This window comes from Salvelinus alpinus, chromosome 3, assembly GCF_045679555.1.
Source record: "Salvelinus alpinus chromosome 3, SLU_Salpinus.1, whole genome shotgun sequence".
Classification (NCBI taxonomy): domain Eukaryota; kingdom Metazoa; phylum Chordata; class Actinopteri; order Salmoniformes; family Salmonidae; genus Salvelinus; species Salvelinus alpinus.
Window position 1 is genome coordinate 93,341,690 of NC_092088.1, and position 24,652 is coordinate 93,366,341.

The 24,652-nt window shown below is 49.6% G+C and overlaps 1 protein-coding gene across 1 annotated transcript in view; it reads right to left on the minus strand.

Annotated features, from left to right (window-relative positions):
* The window catches only part of ehbp1 (EH domain binding protein 1), a 390,693-nt gene that overhangs the window by 330,869 nt on the left and 35,172 nt on the right, over positions 1 to 24,652 (minus strand). The gene's annotated exons all lie outside the window — the stretch shown is intronic.

Genomic DNA, 24,652 nt, shown 5'->3' on the forward strand with positions numbered 1-24,652 from the left:
CTGAAGCCTCAGGACCCTCATCCAGCTGGTCCTGGGGCTGAGTTCACTAACCTGTTCTACTAACACACTGAAGCCTCAGGACCAGAACATCCAATCAATCAGAATAAACCAAATTACAACTCAATCAAAACTACATGACCTATTGGGAAACACAAGCACAATGCAAAGCTATCTTGCTCTAAATCAACAGTACACCGTGTCTAACTATTTAAACGTGGTTACTGATCAAAACCTTGAAAAAGTACAGGCTCAGTGAGCACAGCCTTGCCATTGAGAAGGGTAGACACAGGAAAACCTGGCTCCCTGTAGAGGAAAGGCTGTGAAACCACTGCACAACAGCAGAACCTGAGACGGAGCTGCATTTCCTGATAAAATGTAAAAAATATAAAACAATTAGTGTCATTTCCCCAAATTTGAAACTTGTATTCAAGGTTTCAAAGACCTCTCTGATGAGGATCGACTGCCCGTCCTGTTGGGGGAGGACGCAGAGAGCTGTGGGTTGGCAGCGCACTACATTGCTGCCTGCCGTAAGATGAGGGACAGTGTCTGACAGACCAACCAACCTGCACATGTCCTCTATGACATTGTCATTGTATGGTTATTTTTACCACTGATTACTGTTGTTACTGATTGTCCTGTTGACAAATGTATTATTATTATTATTACAATTATGTTAATTTTGTAAATTAATCAATTCATTTCCAAAGTACACTTTCGCAATATGTACATTGTTACATCATGCCAATAAAGAAATCAGAGAAAGAGATGGAGAGAGAATGAGAGGGTGAGAGAAATGGAGAGAGAATGAGAGGGTGAGAGAGATGGAGAGGGTGAGAGAGATGGAGAGAGAATGAGAGGGTGAGAGAGATGGAGAGAGAATGAGAGGGTGAGAGAGATGGAGAGAGAATGAGAGGGTGAGAGAGATGGAGAGAGAATGAGAGGGTGAGAGAGATGGAGAGAATGAGAGGGCGAGAGATGGAGAGAGAATGAGAGGGCGAGAGAGATGGAGAGAGAATGAGAGGGTGAGAGAGATGGAGAGAGAATGAGAGGGTGAGAGAGATGGAGAGAGAATGAGAGGGTGAGAGAGATGGAGAGAGAATGAGAGGGTGAGAGAGATGGAGAGAGAATGAGAGGGTGAGAGAGATGGAGAGAGAATGAGAGGGCGAGAGAGATGGAGAGAGAATGAGAAGGTGAGAGAGATGGAGAGAACGAGAGACAATGAGAGCGAGAGTGAGAGAGAGCGAGAGGAGCGAGAGGAGAGGCTAGACGAGGGGTCATTGATCCTGAGGACCTGGTTTAACCCAGACTAGTATTTGTAATAAGTGTAAATTGAGGGCAGTGCTGAGGTAATGGACCCTGGAAGAGACCTGCTGACACTGCAGTTCTGGAGAGACTGGAGACGGCAGACATGTGACTACAGGGAGGGGGTAAGAGGAGTGAGGTAGGGGGGTATGAGGAGTGAGGTAGGGGGGGGGGGGTAAGAGGAGTGAGGTAGGGGGGGGTAAGAGGAGTGAGGTAGGGGGGTATGAGGAGTGAGGTAGGGGGGTAAGAGGAGTGAGGTAGGGGGGTAAGAGGAGTGAGGTAGGGGGGAGGAAGGGAGTCAGGGGGATCGACCACCCAAGCTCCAACACCCATTAGAATGGATCTGACAGGTTGACATTGAGGAACACACAGAACACAAACCTCATTAGAAGATCCCTGATTTGAACACGTCTCACACACACGTCTCACACACACGTCTCACACACACGTCTCACACACACACACACACACACACACACACACACACACACACACACACACACACACACACACACACACACACACACACACACACACACACACACACACACACACACGTTGATGAACAGACACTTGATTCAGCCTTTAAGTCTGTTTGTTTCAGTGTTTATCTGCGGCTTAACATCTGCAGTATAATATCTGTGGTTTAACATCTGCAGTATAATATCTGTGGTTTAACATCTGCAGTATAATATCTGTGGTTTAACATCTACATTATAATATCTGTGGTTTAACATCTACAGTATAATATCTGTGGTTTAACATCTGCAGTATAATATCTGTGGTTTAACATCTACAGTATAATATCTGTGGTTTAACATCTACAGTATAATATCTGTGGTTTAACATCTGCAGTATAATATCTGTGGTTTAACATCTGCAGTATAATATCTGTGGTTTAACATCTACAGTATAATATCTGTGGTTTAACATCTGCAGTATAATATCTGTGGTTTAACATCTGCAGTATAATATCTGTGGTTTAACATCTACAGTATAATATCTGTGGTTTAACATCTACAGTATAATATCTGCGGTTTAACATCTACAGTATAATATCTGTGGTTTAACATCTGCAGTATAATATCTGTGGTTTAACATCTACAGTATAATATCTGTGGTTTAACATCTGCAGTATAATATCTGTGGTTTAACATCTACAGTATAATATCTGTGGTTTAACATCTACAGTATAATATCTGCGGTTTAACATCTACAGTATAATATCTGTGGTTTAACATCTGCAGTATAATATCTGTGGTTTAACATCTACAGTATAATATCTGCGGTTTAACATCTACAGTATAATATCTGTGGTTTAACATCTGCAGTATAATATCTGTGGTTTAACATCTACAGTATAATATCTGTGGTTTAACATCTGCAGTATAATATCTGTGGTTTAACATCTGCAGTATAATATCTGTGGTTTAACATCTACAGTATAATATCTGTGGTTTAACATCTACAGTATAATATCTGTGGTTTAACATCTGCAGTATAATATCTGTGGTTTAACATCTACAGTATAATATCTGTGGTTTAACATCTACAGTATAATATCTGTGGTTTAACATCTACAGTATAATATCTGTGGTTTAACATCTGCAGTATAATATCTGTGGTTTAACATCTACAGTATAATATCTGTGGTTTAACATCTACAGTATAATATCTGTGGTTTAACATCTGCAGTATAATATCTGTAGTTTAACATCTGCAGTATAATATCTGTGGTTTAAGGTTTAACATCAGAAATGACGATGATGATATGAGTTTAATCCAGAACAAGCTGATATAGTAAAGGAGCTCTTAAAATGGGAGAGGACAAACAACTACGATATTAAGATTCTCATTCTCAACAAGGTGTGTGTGTGTGTTGTGTGTGTGTGTGTGTGTGTGTGTGTGTGTGTGTGTGTGTGTGTGTGTGTGTGTGTGTGTGTGTGTGTGTGTGTGTGTGTGTGTGTGTGTGTTAAGATGACAAAGAGTTTAGAGAGAGGCTACATGCCTCTGAAAAGGTGTCCAGAATAAACAGTCCTAACCCCTCTCCTTCATAAGCTCTGTGTTGTGAGTCCTAACAGAGTTAGTGTGTTCAGGCAGCAGTGTAACTATCAGTGAGGATCATTAGACCCTATTCACTGTCAACTAGCAGAACCTTCCTTTCCTGGGGGACACATCCACCGCCGACCCCACCCACATACTCAAACCCCCCCCAGCCCGTCTACACACACCCTGTGTCACAATCACACACAACTCACACACACTCTGTGTGGTGGGTCAAGCTTGTGTGTAAACAGGGGGATTTGTGTGTTGGGGATGTTTAGCGTTTACGCCACAGAGTGTGTCTCCATCTTGGGCAGCCATCTTAAGACGCACCAGGCCAAAATAAATACCTGACTCCGAGATTACAACTAACCAACCGTTCTACAGAGAGCCAATCACCGCTCTCCTCTCACCTGAGCCACCTACCACCCCTCACCTGACAGTGAGGAGGGATAAAGAGGAGGATTATGAGGAGGAGAGGGATAAGATCATACAGGTAAAGGACAAGGGAGTGTTGGCGCCACGTCAGGCACTAGGGGCGATGACATCAGCGATGTCTGACTGAACCTTTTACTGCAGTAGGCTAAATCAGGGTCACACAGAGTGACTCCTGGTAGTCTGAAACACACAGGGTCACACAGAGTGACTCCTGGTAGTCTGGGTCACACAGAGTGACTCCTGGTAGTCTGAAACACACAGGGTCACACAGAGTGACTCCTGGTAGTCTGAAACACACAGGGTCACACAGAGTGACTCCTGGTAGACTGAAACACACAGGGTCACACAGAGTGACTCCTGGTAGTCTGGGTCACACAGAGTGACTCCTGGTAGACTGAAACACACAGGGTCACACAGAGTGACTCCTGGTAGTCTGAAACACACAGGGTCACACAGAGTGATTCCTGGTAGTCTGAAACACACAGGGTCACACAGAGTGATTCCTGGTAGTCTGAAACACACAGGGTCACACAGAGTGACTCCTGGTAGTCTGAAACACACAGGGTCACACAGAGTGACTCCTGGTAGACTGAAACACACAGGGTCACACAGAGTGACTCCTGGTAGTCTGAAACACACAGGGTCACACAGAGTGATTCCTGGTAGTCTGAAACACACAGGGTCACACAGAGTGATTCCTGGTAGTCTGAAACACACAGGGTCACACAGAGTGACTCCTGGTAGTCTGAAACACACAGGGTCACACAGAGTGACTCCTGGTAGTCTGAAACACACAGGGTCACACAGAGTGCTTCCTGGTAGTCTGAAACACACTGCTGCCTTGGCAGGAACTACTGGGGATCCATAATAAACCCCAGGAAGAGTAGCTGCTGCCTTGGCAGGAACTACTGGGGATCCATAATAAACCCCAGGAAGAGTAGCTGTTGCCTTGGCAGGAACTAATGGGGATCCATAATAAACCCCAGGAAGAGTAGCTGCTGCCTTGGCAGGAACTACTGGGGATCCATAATAAACCCCAGGAAGAGTAGCTGCTGCCTTGGCAGGAACTACTGGGGATCCATAATAAACCCCAGGAAGAGTAGCTGCTGCCTTGGCAGGAACTAATGGGGATCCATAATAAACCCCAGGAAGAGTAGCTCCTGCCTTGGCAGGAACTAATAGGGATCCATAATAAACCCCAGGAAGAGTAGCTGCTGCCTTGGCAGGAACTAATGGGGATCCATAATAAACCCCAGGAAGAGTAGCTGTTGCCTTGACAGGAACTAATGGGGATCCATAATAAACCCCAGGAAGAGTAGCTGCTGCCTTGACAGGAACTAATGGGGATCCATAATAAACCCCAGGAAGAGTAGCTGCTGCCTTGGCAGGAACTAATGGGGATCCATAATAAACCCCAGGAAGAGTAGCTGCTGCCTTGGCAGGAACTAATGGGGATCCATAATAAACCCCAGGAAGAGTAGCTGTTGCCTTGGCAGGAACTACTGGGGATCCATAATAAACCCCAGGAAGAGTAGCTGTTGCCTTGGCAGGAACTAATGGGGATCCTTAATAAACCCCAGGAAGAGTAGCTGTTGCCTTGACAGGAACTAATGGGGATCCATAATAAACCCCAGGAAGAGTAGCTGTTGCCTTGGCAGGAACTAATGGGGATCCATAATAAACCCCAGGAAGAGTAGCTGCTGCCTTGGCAGGAACTAATGGGGATCCATAATAAACCCCAGGAAGAGTAGCTGCTGCCTTGGCAGGAACTAATGGGGATCCATAATAAACCCCAGGAAGAGTAGCTGTTGCCTTGACAGGAACTAATGGGGATCCATAATAAACCCCAGGAAGAGTAGCTGCTGCCTTGGCAGGAACTAATGGGGATCCATAATAAACCCCAGGAAGAGTAGCTGTTGCCTTGGCAGGAACTAATGGGGATCCATAATAAACCCCAGGAAGAGTAGCTGCTGCCTTGGCAGGAACTAATGGGGATCCATAATAAACCCCAGGAAGAGTAGCTGCTGCCTTGGCAGGAACTAATGGGGATCCATAATAAACCCCAGGAAGAGTAGCTGTTGCCTTGACAGGAACTAATGGGGATCCATAATAAACCCCAGGAAGAGTAGCTGTTGCCTTGGCAGGAACTAATGGGGATCCATAATAAACCCCAGGAAGAGTAGCTGCTGCCTTGGCAGGAACTAATGGGGATCCATAATAAACCCCAGGAAGAGTAGCTGCTGCCTTGGCAGGAACTAATGGGGATCCATAATAAACCCCAGGAAGAGTAGCTGCTGCCTTGGCAGGAACTAATGGGGATCCATAATAAACCCCAGGAAGAGTAGCTGTTGCCTTGACAGGAACTAATGGGGATCCATAATAAACCCCAGGAAGAGTAGCTGCTGCCTTGGCAGGAACTAATGGGGATCCATAATAAACCCCAGGAAGAGTAGCTGTTGCCTTGGCAGGAACTAATGGGGATCCATAATAAACCCCAGGAAGAGTAGCTGCTGCCTTGGCAGGAACTAATGGGGATCCATAATAAACCCCAGGAAGAGTAGCTGCTGCCTTGGCAGGAACTAATGGGGATCCTTAATAAACCCCAGGAAGAGTAGCTGCAGCTTTGGCAAGAACTAATGAAGATCCATACTAAACCCCAGGAAGAGTAGCTGCTGCCTTGACAGGAACTAATGGGGATCCATAATAAACCCCAGGAAGAGTAGCTGCTGCCTTGGCAGGAACTAATGGGGATCCATAATAAATACAAATACAATACAAACTCCCCACTTCTGACATTTGAAATCCTCTCCTTGAGACTCCACAGTGGAGGAGACAACGTGGACCTGCAGCATCGACCCCCCAGCTGGTAGAATCACAACGTGGACCTGCAGCATCGACCCCCCAGCTGCAGCATCGACCCCCCAGCTGGTAGAATCACAACGTGGACCTGCAGCATCGACCCCCCAGCTGCAGCATCGACCCCCCAGCTGGTAGTATCACAACGTGGACCTGCAGCATCGACCCCCCAGCTGCAGCATCGACCCCCCAGCTGGTAGAATCACAACGTGGACCTGCAGCATCGACCCCCCCAGCTGGTAGAATCACAACGTGGACCTGCAGCATCGACCCCCCAGCTGGTAGAATCACAACGTGGACCTGCAGCATCGACCCCCCAGCTGGTAGAATCACAACGTGGACCTGCAGCATCGATCCCCCCAGCTGGTAGAATCACAACGTGGACCTGCAGCATCGACCCCCCAGCTGGTAGAATCACAACGTGGACCTGCAGCATCGACCCCCCAGCTGGTAGAATCACAACGTGGACCTGCAGCATCGACCCCCCAGCTGGTAGAATCACAACGTGGACCTGCAGCATCGACCCCCCCAGCTGGTAGAATCACAACGTGGACCTGCAGCATCGACCCCCCCAGCTGGAAGAATCACAACGTGGACCTGCAGCATCGACCCCCCAGCTAGAAGAATCACAACGTGGACCTGCAGCATCGACCCCCCCAGCTGGAAGTATCACAACGTGGACCTGCAGCATCGACCCCCCCAGCTGGTAGAATCACAACGTGGACCTGCAGCATCGACCCCCCAGCTGCAGCATCGACCCCCCAGCTGGTAGAATCACAACGTGGACCTGCAGCATCGACCCCCCAGCTGCAGCATCGACCCCCCAGCTGGTAGTATCACAACGTGGACCTGCAGCATCGACCCCCCAGCTGCAGCATCGACCCCCCAGCTGGTAGAATCACAACGTGGACCTGCAGCATCGACCCCCCCAGCTGGTAGAATCACAACGTTGACCTGCAGCATCGACCCCCCAGCTGGTAGAATCACAACGTGGACCTGCAGCATCGACCCCCCAGCTGGTAGAATCACAACGTGGACCTGCAGCATCGACCTCCCAGCTGGTAGAATCACAACGTGGACCTGCAGCATCGACCCCCCAGCTGGTAGAATCACAACGTGGACCTGCAGCATCGACCCCCCAGCTGGTAGAATCACAACGTGGACCTGCAGCATCGACCCCCCAGCTGGTAGAATCACAACGTGGACCTGCAGCATCGACCCCCCCAGCTGGTAGAATCACAACGTGGACCTGCAGCATCGACCCCCCCAGCTGGAAGAATCACAACGTGGACCTGCAGCATCGACCTCCCAGCTAGAAGAATCACAACGTGGACCTGCAGCATCGACCCCCCCAGCTGGAAGTATCACAACGTGGACCTGCAGCATCGACCCCCCCAGCTGGTAGAATCACAACGTGGACCTGCAGCATCGACCCCCCAGCTGGAAGTATCACAACGTGGACCTGCAGCATCGACCCCCCAGCTGGTAGAATCACAACGTGGACCTGCAGCATCGACCCCCCAGCTGGTAGAATCACAACGTGGACCTGCAGCATCGACCCCCCAGCTGGTAGAATCACAACGTGGACCTGCAGCATCGACCCCCCAGCTGGTAGAATCACAACGTGGACCTGCAGCATCGACCCCCCAGCTGGTAGAATCACAACGGGGACCTGCAGCATCGACCCCCCAGCTGGTAGAATCACAATGTGGACCTGCAGCATCGACCCCCCAGCTGGTAGAATCACAACGTGGACCTGCAGCATCGACCCCCCAGCTGGTAGTATCACAACGTGGACCTGCAGCATCGACCCCCCAGCTGGAAGAATCACAACGTGGACCTGCAGCATCGACCCCCCAGCTGGAAGAATCACAACGTGGACCTGCAGCATCGACCCCCCAGCTGGAAGAATCACAACGTGGACCTGCAGCATCGACCCCCCAGCTGGAAGAATCACAACGTGGACCTGCAGCATCGACCCCCCAGCTGGTAGTATCACAACGTGGACCTGCAGCATCGACCCCCCAGCTGGTAGAATCACAACGTGGACCTGCAGCATCGACCCCCCAGCTGGTAGAATCACAACGTGGACCTGCAGCATCGACCCCCCAGCTGGAAGAATCACAACGTGGACCTGCAGCATCGACCCCCCAGCTGGTAGAATCACAACGTGGACCTGCAGCATCGACCCCCCAGCTGGTAGAATCACAACGTGGACCTGCAGCATCGACCCCCCCAGCTGGTAGAATCACAACGTGGACCTGCAGCATCGACCCCCCAGCTGGTAGAATCACAACGTGGACCTGCAGCATCGACCCCCGCCAGCTGGTAAAATCACAACGTGGACCTGCAGCATCGACCCCCCAGCTGGTAGTATCACAACGTGGACCTGCAGCATCGACCCGCCAGCTGGTAAAATCACAACGTGGACCTGCAGCATCGACCCCCCAGCTGGTAGTATCACAACGTGGACCTGCAGCATCGACCCCCCCAGCTGGTAGAATCACAACGTGGACCTGCAGCATCGACCCCCCAGCTGGTAGAATCACAACGTGGACCTGCAGCATCGACCCCCCAGCTGGTAGAATCACAACGTGGACCTGCAGTATCGACCCCCCAGCTGGTAGAATCACAACGTGGACCTGCAGTATCGACCCCCCAGCTGGTAGAATCACAACGTGGACCTGCAGCATCGACCCCCCCAGCTGGAAGAATCACAACGTGGACCTGCAGCATCGACCCCCCAGCTGGTAGAATCACAACGTGGACCTGCAGCATCGACCCCCCAGCTGGTAGTATCACAACGTGGACCTGCAGCATCGACCCCCCAGCTGGTAGTATCACAACGTGGACCTGCAGCATCGACCCCCCCAGCTGGTAGAATCACAACGTGGACCTGCAGCATCGACCCCCCCAGCTGGTAGAATCACAACGTGGACCTGCAGCATCGACCCCCCAGCTGGTAGTATCACAACGTGGACCTGCAGCATCGACCCCCCAGCTGGAAGAATCACAACGTGGACCTGCAGTATCGACCCCCCAGCTGGTAGAATCACAACGTGGACCTGCAGCATCGACCCCCCCAGCTGGTAGAATCACAATGTGGACCTGCAGCATCGACCCCCCCAGCTGGTAGAATCACAATGTGGACCTGCAGCATCGACCCCCCCAGCTGGTAGAATCACAACGTGGACCTGCAGCATCGACCCCCCAGCTGGAAGAATCACAACGTGGACCTGCAGCATCGACCCCCCAGCTGGTAGAATCACAACGTGGACCTGCAGCATCGACCCCCCCAGCTGGAAGAATCACAACGTGGACCTGCAGCATCGACCCCCCAGCTGGGAGAATCACAACGTGGACCTGCAGCATCGACCCCCCAGCTGGTAGAATCACAACGTGGACCTGCAGCATCGACCCCCCCAGCTGGTAGAATCACAACGTGGACCTGCAGCATCGACCCCCCAGCTGGAAGAATCACAACGTGGACCTGCAGCATCGACCCCCCAGCTGGTAGAATCACAACGTGGACCTGCAGCATCGACCCCCCCAGCTGGTAGAATCACAACGTGGACCTGCAGCATCGACCCCCCAGCTGGAAGAATCACAACGTGGACCTGCAGCATCGACCCCCCCAGCTGGTAGAATCACAACGTGGACCTGCAGCATCGACCCCCCCAGCTGGAGGAATCACAACGTGGACCTGCAGCATCGACCCCCCCAGCTGGAGGAATCACAACGTGGACCTGCAGCATCGACCCCCCCAGCTGGTAGAATCACAACGTGGACCTGCAGCATCGACCCCCCAGCTGGTAGAATCACAACGTGGACCTGCAGCATCGACCCCCCCAGCTGGTAGAATCACAACGTGGACCTGCAGCATCGACCCCCCAGCTGGAAGAATCACAACGTGGACCTGCAGCATCGACCCCCCCAGCTGGTAGAATCACAACGTGGACCTGCAGCATCGACCCCCCCAGCTGGAGGAATCACAACGTGGACCTGCAGCATCGACCCCCCAGCTGGTAGAATCACAACGTGGACCTGCAGCATCGACCCCCCCAGCTGGAAGTACCTAGACCAAGGCTGATGTTGAGGATTAACAAGTATCCCAGGTGACACTACTGTTTTCATGTTTATTTATTGTATATGGAGACCTGCGTCACCACGCAGAGACCAAACAAAGACGGTTTCTGTCCTGTTTAGGGTGTCTTTAGAGCGGGAGAGTGTGTGTGTGTGTGTGTGTGTGTGTGTGTGTGTGTGTGTGTGTGTGTGTGTCTGATCTTGTGACATCTGCTGTGGAGGTGGCCGGTGCACAGCGGGCTCCAAGGACTCACACGGAGGAGATGAAAGACAAGGTCAAGGGAAGGCCCTGGGCCACCGAGACACACAGAGACACACACACAATAAAACACACACACAGAGACAGACTGTCACACTGCTGACAGACAAGGGCAAAGACAGACAAAAACAACAAATAAAACAACTCATGTTATTTGTCGAACGCTTCCTAAACAGACCAACAGTGAAGGGTTTGCTTACTTACAGGTCCTTTTCCAACAATACAGAGTTTAAGATTTAAAGAATAGTGACAAGGAATAAACACAGTGAATAATGAATAACAATAGTGAGTGAACATACCATGGATATATACAGGAAGCAGCGGGTAATAACATGGATATATACAGGAAGCAGCGGGTAATAACATGGCTATATACAGGAAGTATCGGGTAATAACATGGCTATATACAGGAAGCAGCGGGTAATAACATGGCTATATACAGGAAGCAGCGGGTAATAACATGGATATATACAGGAAGCAGCGGGTAATAACATGGATATATACAGGAAGTATTGGGTAATAACATGGCTATATACAGGAAGTAGCGGGTAATAACATGGATATATACAGGAAGCAGCGGGTAATAACATGGATATATACAGGAAGCAGCGGGTAATAACATGGATATATACAGGAAGTAGCGGGTAATAACATGGCTATATACAGGAAGTAGCGGGTAATAACATGGATATATACAGGAAGCAGCGGGTAATAACATGGCTATATACAGGAAGTAGCGGGTAATAACATGGATATATACAGGAAGCAGCGGGTAATAACATGGATATATACAGGAAGCAGCGGGTAATAACATGGCTATATACCGGAAGTAGCGGGTAATAACATGGATATATACAGGAAGCAGCGGGTAATAACATGGCTATATACAGGAAGTATCAGGTAATAACATGGATATATACAGGACGCAGCGGGTAATAACATGGATATATACAGGAAGCAGCGGGTAATAACATGGATATATACAGGACGCAGCGGGTAATAACATGGATATATACAGGAAGTAGCAGGTAATAAAATGGATATATACAGGAAGCAGCGGGTAATAACATGGATATATACAGGACGCAGCGGGTAATAACATGGATATATACAGGAAGTAGCAGGTAATAAAATGGATATATACAGGAAGTAGCGGGTAATAAAATGGATATATATGGAGGGAGAAAGTAAACAAAAGAAAGAACAAGAGCACAACACACAAATACACAGACAGACAGACAGACAGAGCGACAGACAGAGCGACAGACAGAGCGACAGACAGAGCGACAGACAGAGAATATGGGTGTGACATTGAAGCGGAGTGGAAGAAGTGGAGAGGAGGAGGAATAGAGAGAGCCTGTGGATTAAAGACCTGTAAACCTGAGAGCTCTAGGAATGGTGTCTTCTGTAGGCACAACTCTGCCATGGCTCACTGGCCAAAACCTACAGGGATTATATTTTAATAAACAACTAAAATAAGGTCTGTGGTAAACACAGGTTTAGGAGATCTCATACATTTTGATCTATGAGAAAACCTTTATCAGCTAACATCACTTATTTATGTAATCAAAACAAACACAAAGAGACTTGATAATTCATGAAGGTCATGTTAACTGACTGATAGTATCTCATAAGAACATAACATCTCCTAAACCTGTGTTCATCTCAGATGAGTGTTAATCCCATAAACACATTCTTTCCCCACATAGGAACGGCTGAACAAACCAGACTGAACTCATTTCCTTCCTTTAAGACTACAAGCTGCTGGCGATCTCCATTATGGAGGTCGGGACAGGAGATCATGGTACCACACACACCTGATATGACGACCCCAACCCCAGCTGAAAACATCTGGATATACCTTATAACACACACACACACACACACACACACACACACACACACACACACACACACACACACACACACACACACACACACACTCTCTCTCTAGAGGTGTGAACGTTTAAACCTTAAAACGAAGTTGGGATCCTTAACGTTAAAGAAATATCACTGTGCAGTTATCACAAGACCTATAATTGTCTGTGTTAAAGCCCAACTAGACGAGAGGCTACAAAGGCCTTGTGTCATGTAAATAAAAACAAAGAAGAAGAGGCTTTATGCTACCTTGGTGAAGTTGCAGGACAAGTCATTGCGAGATACAGATTACCAAAACTTTCTTTCTGCCCGCACCTTCCCTCCCTCCTCTCCCTCCTCTCCCTCTCTCCCTCCCTCTGGCATGAGAAACATATGTTAACATTGCCAAAGCAAATGAAGTAGATAATATACAAAAGTGAAATAAACAATACAAATGAACATTAAACATTACACTCATAGAAATTCCAAAAGAATAAAGACATTATAAATGTCATATTATGTGCAAATAGTTAAAGTACAAAGGGTAAAATAAATAAATATAAAAATGGTTTGTATTTACAATGGTGTTTGTTCTTCACTGGTTGCCTTTTTCTTGTGGCAACAGGTCACACATCTTGCTGGTGTGATGGCACACTGTGGTATTTCACCCAGTAGATTGGGTTTGTTTTCAAATTCTTTGTGTTTCTGTGTAATCTGAGGGAAATATGTGTCTCTAATATGGTTATACATTTGGCAGGAGGTTAGGAAGTGCAGCTCAGTTGTCACCTCATTTTGTGGACAGTGTGCACATAGCCTGTCTTCTCTTGAGAGCCATGTCTGCCTACGGCGGCCTTTCTCAATAGCAAGGCTATGCTCACTGGCCTGCCTGCCTGCCTGCCTGCCGCCTCCTCCTCTCTCTCCCTCACGCTGGCCTGCCTGCCTCCTCCCTCTCTCCCTCACGCTGGCCTGCCTGCCTCCTCCCTCTCTCCCTCACGCTGGCCTGCCTGCCTCCTCCCTCTCTCCCTCACGCTGGCCTGCCTGCCTCCTCCCTCTCTCCCTCACGCTGGCCTGCCTGCCTGCCTCCTCCCTCTCTCCCTCACGCTGGCCTGCCTGCCTCCTCCCTCTCTCCCTCACGCTGGCCTGCCTGCCTCCTCCCTCTCTCCCTCACGCTGGCCTGCCTGCCTCCTCCCTCTCTCCCTCACGCTGGCCTGCCTGACTCCTCCCTCTCTCCCTCACGCTGGCCTGCCTGCCTCCTCCCTCTCTCCCTCACGCTGCCCTGCCTGCCTCCTCCCTCTCTCCCTCACGCTGGCCTGCCTGCCTCCTCCCTCTCTCCCTCACGCTGGCCTGCCTGCCTGCCTGCCGCCTCCTCCTCTCTCTCCCTCACGCTGGCCTGCCTGCCTCCTCCCTCTCTCCCTCACGCTGGCCTGCCTGCCTCCTCCCTCTCTCCCTCACGCTGGCCTGCCTGCCTCCTCCCTCTCTCCCTCACGCTGGCCTGCCTGCCGCCTCCTCCCTCTCTCCCTCACGCTGGCCTGCCTGCCTCCTCCCTCTCTCCCTCACGCTGGCCTGCCTGCCTCCTCCTCTCTCTCCCTCACGCTGGCCTGCCTGCCTCCTCCCTCTCTCCCTCACGCTGGCCTGCCTGCCTCCTCCCTCTCTCCCTCACGCTGGCCTGCCTGCCTCCTCCCTCTCTCCCTCACGCTGGCCTGCCTGCCTCCTCCCTCTCTCCCTCACGCTGGCCTGCCTGCCTGCCTCCTCCCTCTCTCCCTCCCTCACGCTGGCCTGCCTGCCTCCTCCCTCTCTCCCTCCCTCCCTCCCTCACGCTGGCCTGCCTGCCTCCTCCCTCTCTCCCTCCCTCCCTCCCTCACGCTGGCCTGCCTGCCTCCTCCTCTCTCTCCCTCACGCTGGCTCACCTGCTCATGCTCTTCGCCAGAGATCTGTATGTAATGAGGAGATGCTCATGTCTCTGCTCTAACAATAGGAGTCGTTGTCCCAAAGGCAGGAAGGCAGGCGTCAAGCTATGGTCCAATATAAGCCCATAGAAACGCATTGGGTTGACGTTGGAACAGTTTGGCCAGAGTGAAACACACACACTGAGACACAGAGCACACACACTGAGACACAGAGCACACACACACACACACACACACACACACACACACACACACAAACTGAGACACACACACACTGAAAGGTTAGGTTCTAACTTTTTTTTAAACACACCAGAAGCTCAAATTAATCCTAATTTGTCGAACGAGAAACTTTGGGGATTTCATACTTCATACCAGCTTCTGTCGTCTTTGCGTGAACAACCAGAGGCTGAAATAATTGTGTTTTTCTTCCACGAGACCCACTCATCTCACACAACCCACTGGCCTACGTAGAGACACACACTTACACAACCCACTGGCCTACGTAATGACAGAGAGAGCGAGAGAGAGAGAGCGAGAGAGAGAGAGAGAGAGAGAGAGAGAGAGAGAGAGAGAGAGAGAGAGAGAGAGAGAGAGAGAGAGAGAGAGAGAGAGAGAGAGAGAGAGAGAGAGCGAGAGAGAGAGAGAGAGAAACAGACAGAGATAATATGGTGTATTCCAAAACAAAGTTAACAGTAAAACAAGCTAGAAAACCTACTGATACTGAGCGTTAACAGACTCTGTTCTTATTGTGTTCCTCAGGATGTGTGTGAACTGTCCCGGAGGATTTGAAAAGGAGATCCCATCTCCTGCTTTGGTTAATACTCAAACGCTTAGCGGCTAGATCTAGAACACACACACACACACACACACACACACACACACACACAATAGAACCACGCAGCACAATGCCTGCCGTCAAAAATACCCTTTAAATCTTTTGACCCCTCAATTTGCCCACCTTTTGATAATACGGGTCCGTTTGAAGCTAGGTGAAAGGGACGACTAGCATGCAATTTAGGGATACTACTGAATAGTAATTTACAGTCTCTGACACTTCTCATCTTCCTCTTTTCCTGATTATGTGAGCAGCACGGAGAGAGAGAGAGAAGGAAAGAGAGAGAGAGAGAGAGAAAGAGAGAGAGAGGAAGTGGGTGACAGATAGAGGGAGAGAGAGAGAGAGAGAGAGAGAGAGAGAGAGAGAGAGAGAGAGAGAGAGAGAGAGAGAGAGAGGTGCAGAGAAAGTGGGTGATGGATAGAGGGAGAGGGAGAGAGAGAGAGAGAGGGAGAGAGGTGCAGAGAAAGTGGGCGATAGAGGGAGAGAGAGAGAGACAGAGAGAGAGAGGTGCAGAGAAAGTCGGCGATAGAGGGAGAGAGAGAGAGACAGAGAGAGAGAGGTGCAGAGAAAGTGTGTGAGAGAGAGAGAAAGGTGACGTTTGACACTGCCATTTTCAATGACAAAATCCAATCTGGGAGCGGCGATGATAATTGGACAGACAGACGGGGGATTAAGAGCGGAGGGTCTCCAGATTAAACCACGGCTCGGTCAGACTGAGGAATCTGGAATTTCATCATCTCAGAGGGGGAGGACAATAGCTTATTCTTCCCTTTCTCCTCTCCTCTCTGATGAGGGGTCAGGAAAACTCACCTCGCCTCTTCCTCCTTCTATCTCCCTGGCTGCATTCATTCATTGAGCTATATATATGAGCTAACCCAGATAGCGGGCTTTGATTTTGGAGTAGACTGCCCTGGTCTACACAGACAGAAGCACCCACACAGATAGGACACACACACACAGATAGGACACACACACACACACACAGATAGGACATACACACACACACAGATAGGACACACACACACACAGGTAGGACACACACACACACACACACACAGTGACACACACACAAAGTGACACACACACACACACACACAGTGACACACACAGTGACACACACACAGTGACACACACACAGTGACACACATACAGTGACACACAGACAGTGACACACAGACAGATAGGAGACACACACAGTGACACACACACACACACAGTGGCACACACACACAGTGACACACACAGTGACACACACAGTGACACACACGCACACAGTGACACACACGCACACAGTGACACACACAGTGACACACACACACACACAGTGGCACACACACACAGTGACACACACAGTGACACACACAGTGACACACACGCACACAGTGACACACACGCACACAGTGACACACACAGTGACACACACAGTGACACACACGCACACAGTGACACACACAGTGACACACACAGTGACACACACGCACACAGTGACACACACGCACACAGTGACACACACAGTGACACACACAGTGACACACACGCACACAGTGACACACACGCACACAGTGACACACACAGTGACACACACAGTGACACACACGCACACAGTGACACACACGCACACAGTGACACACACAGTGACACACACAGTGACACACACGCACACAGTGACACACACACACACAGTGACGCAGACAGATCCCTGGTCAGACGATGCTGTGAGAGTGTATTAGTGCCTATGTTGTACTGCCCTCTGGTGTCTGAGGACAGAATGACTGTCTAATGGAAGTACAGGGAACCAGAGCTCTGCTCTGATTGGTCTCTTGAGGTCTGATATCACATAGTAACACATTGGTGTCGGCCTATTGGCTACTAGACAAATAAAATGCAGAGCATGAATGATGCTTTTAACTTGTCATTCCAACATATCTGAACATTTAATTCCCCCTTCAGTCAGTCAGTCAGTCAGTATGTCTCCCATTCAGTCAGTCAGTATGTCTCCCATTCAGTCAGTCAGTATGTCTTCCATTCAGTCAGTCAGTCAGTATGTCTTCCATTCAGTCAGTCAGTCAGTATGTCTTCCATTCAGTCAGTCAGTCAGTATGTCTTCCATTCAGTCAGTCAGTCAGTATGTCGTCCATTCAGTCAGTCAGTCAGTATGTCTTCCATTCAGTCAGTCAGTCAGTATGTCTTCCATTCAGTCAGTCAGTCAGTATGTCTTCCATTCAGTCAGTCAGTCAGTATGTCTCCCATTCAGTCAGTCAGTCAGTATGTCTCCCATTCAGTCAGTCAGTATGTCTTCCATTCAGTCAGTCAGTCAGTATGTCTTCCATTCAGTCAGTCAGTCAGTATGTCTTCCATTCAGTCAGTCAGTCAGTATGTCTTCCATTCAGTCAGTCAGTCAGTATGTCTTCCATTCAGTCAGTCAGTCAGTATGTCTTCCATTCAGTCAGTCAGAATGTCTTCCATTCAGTCAGTCAGTATGTCTTCCATTCAGTCAGTCAGTATGTCTTCCATTCAGTCAGTCAGTATGTCTCCCATTCAGTCAGTCAGTATGTCTCCCATTCAGTCAGTCAGTATGTCTTCCATTCAGTCAGTCAGTATGTCTTCCATTCAGTCAGTCAGTATGTCTTCCATTCAGTCAGTCAGTCAGTATGTCTTCCATTCAGTCAGTCAGTCAGTATGTCTTCCATTCAGTCAGTCAGTCAGTATGTCTTCCATTCAGTCAGTCAGTCAGTATGTCTTCCATTCAGTCAGTCAGTATGTCTTCCATTCAGTCAGTCAGTCAGTATGTCTTCCATTCAGTCAGTCAGTCAGTATGTCTTCCATTCAGTCAGTCAGTCAGTATGTCTTCCATTCAGTCAGTCAGTCAGTATGTCTTCCATTCAGTCAGTCAGTCAGTATGTCTTCCATTCAGTCAGTCAGTATGTCTTCCATTCAGTCAGTCAGTATGTCTTCCATTCAGTCAGTCAGAATGTCTTCCATTCAGTCAGTCAGTATGTCTTCCATTCAGTCAGTCAGTATGTCTTCCATTCAGTCAGTCAGTATGTCTTCCATTCAGTCAGTCAGTATGTCTTCCAGTCAGTCAGTATGTCTTCCAGTCAGTCAGTATGTCTTCCAGTCAGTCAGTATGTCTTCCATTCAGTCAGTCAGTCAGTATGTCTTCCAGTCAGTCAGTATGTCTTCCATTCAGTCAGTCAGTATGTCTTCCATTCAGTCAGTCAGTATGTCTTCCATTCAGTCAGTCAGTATGTCTTCCATTCAGTCAGTCAGTATGTCTTCCATTCAGTCAGTCAGTATGTCTTCCATTCAGTCAGTCAGTATGTCTTCCATTCAGTCAGTCAGTATGTCTTCCATTCAGTCAGTCAGTATGTCTTCCATTCAGTCAGTCAGTATGTCTTCCATTCAGTCAGTATGTCTTCCAGTAAGTCAGTATGTCTTCCAGTCAGTCAGTATGTCTTCCAGTCAGTCAGTATGTCTTCCAGTCAGTCAGTCAGTCAGTATGTCTTCCATTCAGTCAGTCAGTCAGTATGTCTTCCAGTCAGTCAGTATGTCTTCCATTCAGTCAGTCAGTATGTCTTCCATTCAGTCAGTCAGTCAGTATGTCTTCCAGTAAGTCAGTATGTCTTCCAGTCAGTCAGTATGTCTTCCAGTCAGTCAGTATGTCTTCCAGTCAGTCAGTATGTCTTCCAGTCAGTCAGTCAGTCAGTATGTCTTCCAGTCAGTCAGTCAGTCAGTATGTCTTCCATTCAGTCAGTCAGTATGTCTTCCATTCAGTCAGTCAGTATGTCTTCCATTCAGTCAGTCAGTCAGTATGTCTTCCATTCAGTCAGTCAGTCAGTATGTCTTCCATTCAGTCAGTCAGTATGTCTTCCATTCAGTCAGTCAGTATGTCTTCCATTCAGTCAGTCAGTATGTCTTCCATTCAGTCAGTCAGTATGTCTTCCATTCAGTCAGTCAGTATGTCTTCCATTCAGTCAGTCAGTATGTCTTCCATTCAGTCAGTCAGTATGTCTTCCATTCAGTCAGTCAGTATGTCTTCCATTCAGTCATTAGTCTGAGTTCCAATAGGAACTAAATCAAAGGAATAGAACAGTCTCATCAGTGTGTTTATTGAAATCAGTGTGTTTATTGAAATCAGTGTGTTTATTGAAATCAGTGTGTTTATTGAAATCAGTGTGTTTATTGAAATCAGTGTCAAAATGATCTGAATTCTCCAAAGGTCTTTTACCTATCTATATCATTCTGGGTACCGGTGATTTGCGGAAATAATTGTTGAAATCTGTGTGTGTTTCATAACGGTTTTTCAATTATTAAAGCGCTCCCCTTAACTGGATCACAGGCCTCTAAATACATTTTAAACAAATAGTTGAAGAAGCAGGTGCAGTGGCTGACAGGGAAAACAGATCTGGCTATAGGTAGTCTTGACCAATTGGGACCTCTTGGCTATTTCTCTCAGGACAGGTTTAGATAGCAGAACAGACCTATTTAGATAGCAGAATAGACCTATTTAGATAGCAGAATAGACCTATTTAGATAGCAGAATAGACCTATTTAGATAGCGGAATAGACCTATTTAGATAGCGGAATAGACCTATTTAGATAGCGGAACAGACCTATTTAGATAGCGGAATAGACCTATTTAGATAGCAGAATAGACCTATTTAGATAGCGGAATAGACCTATTTAGATAGCGGAACAGACCGATTTAGATAGCGGAATAGACCTATTTAGATAGCGGAATAGACCTATTTAGATAGCAGAATAGACCTATTTAGATAGCAGAATAGACCTATTTAGAAGCAGAATAGACCTATTTAGATAGCAGAATAGACCTATTTAGATAGCGGAATAGACCTATTTAGATAGCAGAATAGACCTATTTAGAAGCAGAATAGACCTATTTAGAAGCAGAATAGACCTATTTAGATAGCGGAATAGACCTATTTAGATAGCGGAATAGACCTATTTAGAAGCAGAATAGACCTATTTAGAAGCAGAATAGACTAAATCATATTGACTTTCTATTTTGCAGCTCAGGCAGTTATTCTGTGTCTTATTTAAAAACATTTTATTTAACCTTTAACTAGGCAAGGCAGTTAAGAACAAATTCTTATTTACAATGACGGCCTAACCTGGACGACACTGGGCCAATTGTGCGCCACCCTATGGGATCCCAATCACAGCCGGTAGTGATACAGCCTGGAATGGAACCAGGGTCTGTAGTGACTCCTCTACCACTGAGATGCAGTGTCTTAGACCGCTGTGATACAGCCTGGAATGGAACCAGGGTCTGTAGTGACTCCTCTACCACTGAGATGCAGTATCTTAGACCACTGTGATACAGCCTGGAATGGAACCAGGGTCTGTAGTGACTCCTCTACCACTGAGATGCAGTATCTTAGACCGCTGTGATACAGCCTGGAATGGAACCAGGGTCTGTAGTGACTCCTCTACCACTGAGATGCAGTGTCTTAGACCGCTGTGATACAGCCTGGAATGGAACCAGGGTCTGTAGTGACTCCTCTACCACTGAGATGCAGTGTCTTAGACCGCTGTGATACAGCCTGGAATGGAACCAGGGTCTGTAGTGACTCCTCTACCACTGAGATGCAGTGTCTTAGACTGCTGTGATACAGCCTGGAATGGAACCTCTCTGCTGTGTGTGAGGTAGGAGAGGTGCCTCCTCACTCTCTCCCCTCCCTCTCCTCTCCTCTCCTCTCCTCTCCTCTCCTCTCCTCTCCTCTCCTCTCCTCTCCTCTCCTCTCCTCTCCTCTCCTCTCCGCTGTGTGTGAGGTAGGAGGTGCCTCCTCCCTCTCCTCCCTCTCTTCCCCCTCTCCTCTCCTCTCCTCTCCTCTCCTCTCCTCTCCTCTCCTCTCCTCTCCGCTGTGTGTGAGGTAGGAGAGGTGCCTCCTCTCCTCTCCTCTCCTCTCCTCTCCGCTGTGTGTGAGGTAGGAGAGGTGCCTCCTCCCTCTCTCCCCTCCCCTCTCTGCTGTGTGTGAGGTAGGAGGGGTGCCTCCTCCCTCTCTCCCCTCCCCCTCTCCTCTCTGCTGTGTGTGAGGTATGAGGGGTCCCTCCTCCCCCTCTCCTCTCCTCTCTGCTGTGTGTGAGGTAGGAGGGGTGCATCCACCCTCTCTTCCCCCTCTCCTCTCCCTCTCCCTCTCCCTCTCCCTCTCCTCTCTGCTGTGTGTGAGGTATGAGGGGTGCCTCCTCCCCCTCTCCTCTCCTCTCTGCTGTGTGTGAGGTAGGAGGGGTGCCTCCACCCTCTCTTCCCCCTCTCCTCTCCTCTCCCTCTCCTCTCCCTCTCCTCTCTGCTGTGTGTGAGGTAGGAGAGGTGCCTCCTCCCTCTCTCCCCTCCAGTCCTTGGTCTTTCTCCCAGCTCCACAGTCTTGTCTTTCTATCCAGAATAAATCCATCTGTCTGTTGACCTCCAGCCTACCTAAACAGACAGCTTGTTCTCTCTGCCTCACTACCCCTCGCTACACTTCTCTTCAGGCTGCATCACAACCGGCTGTGATTGGGAGGTTAAATGTTTAAAAATGTTTAAATAAACCCCCTCTCTCTACCTCTGAATAACCCCCCCCCCTCTCTACCTCTGAATAACCCCCCCCCCCTCTCTACCTCTGAATAACCCCCCCCCCCCCTCTCTACCTCTGAATAACCCCCCCCCCTCTCTACCTCTGAATAACCCCCCCCCCCTCTCTACCTCTGAATAACCCCCCCCTCTCTCTACCTCTGAATAACCCCCCCCCCCTCTCTACCTCTGAATAACCCCCCCCCCCCGCTCTACCTCTGAATAACCCCCCCCTCTCTACCTCTGAATAACCCCCTTCTACCTCTGAATAACCCCCCCCCCTCTACCTCTGAATAACCCCCCCCCCCCCTCTACCTCTGAATAACCCCCCCCCTCTCTACCTCTGAATAACCCCCCCCTCTCTACCTCTGAATAACCCCCCCCCCTCTCTACCTCTGAATAACCCCCCCACCTCTCTACCTCTGAATAACCCCCCCCCTCTCTACCTCTGAATAACCCCCCCCCCCCCCTCTACCTCTGAATACCCCCCCCCCTCTACCTCTGAATACCCCCCCCTCTCTACCTCTGAATAACCCCCCCCTCTCTACCTCTGAATAACCCCCCCCCCTCTCTACCTCTGAATAACCCCCCCCCCTCTCTACCTCTGAATAACCCCCCCCCTCTCTACCTCTGAATAACCCCCCCCCTCTCTACCTCTGAATAACCCCCCCCCTCTCTACCTCTGAATAACCCCCCCCCCTCTCTCTACCTCTGAATAACCCCCCCCCCTCTCTCTACCTCTGAATAACCCCCCCCCCCTCTCTACCTCTGAATAACCCCCCCCCCCCCCCCTCTACCTCTGAATAACCCCCCACCCGCTCTACATACCTCTCCCTCTCCCCATACCTCTCCCCCTCCCCCTCTACATACCTCTCCCCCTCCCTCTCCCTCTCTACATACCTCTCCCCCTCCCTCTCCCTCTCTACATACCTCTCCCCCTCCCCCTCTACATACCTCTCCCCCTCTACATACCTCTCCCCCTCTACATACCCCTCCCCCTCTACATACCCCTCCCCCTCTACATACCCCTCCCCCTCTACATACCCCTCCCCCTCTACATACCCCTCCCCCTCTACATACCCCTCCCCCTCTACATACCTCTCCCCCTCTACATACCTCTCCCCCTCTACATACCTCTCCCGCTCTACATACCTCTCCCGCTCTACATACCTCTCCCCCTCCCGCTCTACATACCTCTCCCCCTCCCGCTCTACATACCTCTCCCCCTCCCGCTCTACATACCTCTCCCGCTCTACATACCTCTCCCTCTCTACATACCTCTCCCTCTCTACATACCTCTCCCGCTCTACATACCTCTCCCGCTCTACATACCTCTCCCCCTCCCGCTCTACATACCTCTCCCCCTCTACATACCTCTCCCCCTCTACATACCTCTCCCCCTCTACATACCTCTCCCCCTCTACATACCTCTCCCGCTCTACATACCTCTCCCGCTCTACATACCTCTCCCCCTCCCGCTCTACATACCTCTCCCCCTCCCGCTCTACATACCTCTCCCCCTCCCGCTCTACATACCTCTCCCTCTCTACATACCTCTCCCTCTCTACATACCTCTCCCTCTCTACATACCTCTCCCCCTCCCGCTCTACATACCTCTCCCTCTCTACATATCTCTCCCCGTCCCGCTCTACATACCTGTCCCTCTCCACATACCTCTCCCCCTCTACATACCTCTCTCCCTCTACATACCTCTCTCCCTCTACATACCTCTCTCTCCTCTCTACATACCTCTCCCTCTCCCTCTCTACATACCTCTCCCTCTCCCTCTCTACACCTCTACCTCTCCCTCTCTACATACCTCTCCCTCTCTACATACCTCTCCCTCTCTACATACCTCTCCCTCTCCCTCTCCACATACCTCTCCCTCTCTACATACCTCTCCCTCTCTACATACCTCTCCTCTCCCTCTCTACATACCTCCCCCTCCCTCCCCACACCTCTCTACCTCTGTATACATCTGCATGCAGAGTCTCAATTGGGTTTTTGTCCCATTTAGTGAATTCTTGGTTCAGGTATGTAGAGTGGACCCCAGACCTCACAACCATAGAGGTCCCTTTCTCCCTCTTCCTCTACCTCCATCTTCCCCACCCCCATCCCTTCTCCTCACACACAACCATGTTTTTGTAGTTTCACCTTTGCAATACATTCAGTTCCTTCTCACTGCTTCACCAAGAGACCACTAGGAGTTGAACAAGCCCACCTTGTCCTGTTCTCCCAAAACAAAAGCCCTGCTCTCTTCTTTTCACCCGTGTGTTTCATGCCACTACTGACATTTCCATTCTCTTCTGTAAGACCAAGTGTCAGGGGTATTTATCTCTGACCTTGACCTGCACAGGAACGGATCACAAGCAGAACTAACATGTCAAACAGCTCTCTTACAGAGATCAGATGATGATGCTATTGGGGGAGGCATGGGAGGGAGGTAGAGGAAGATTGGGTAGAGGAGGGAGAGAGGGGAAGAGATGAGGGAAGGAGAGAGG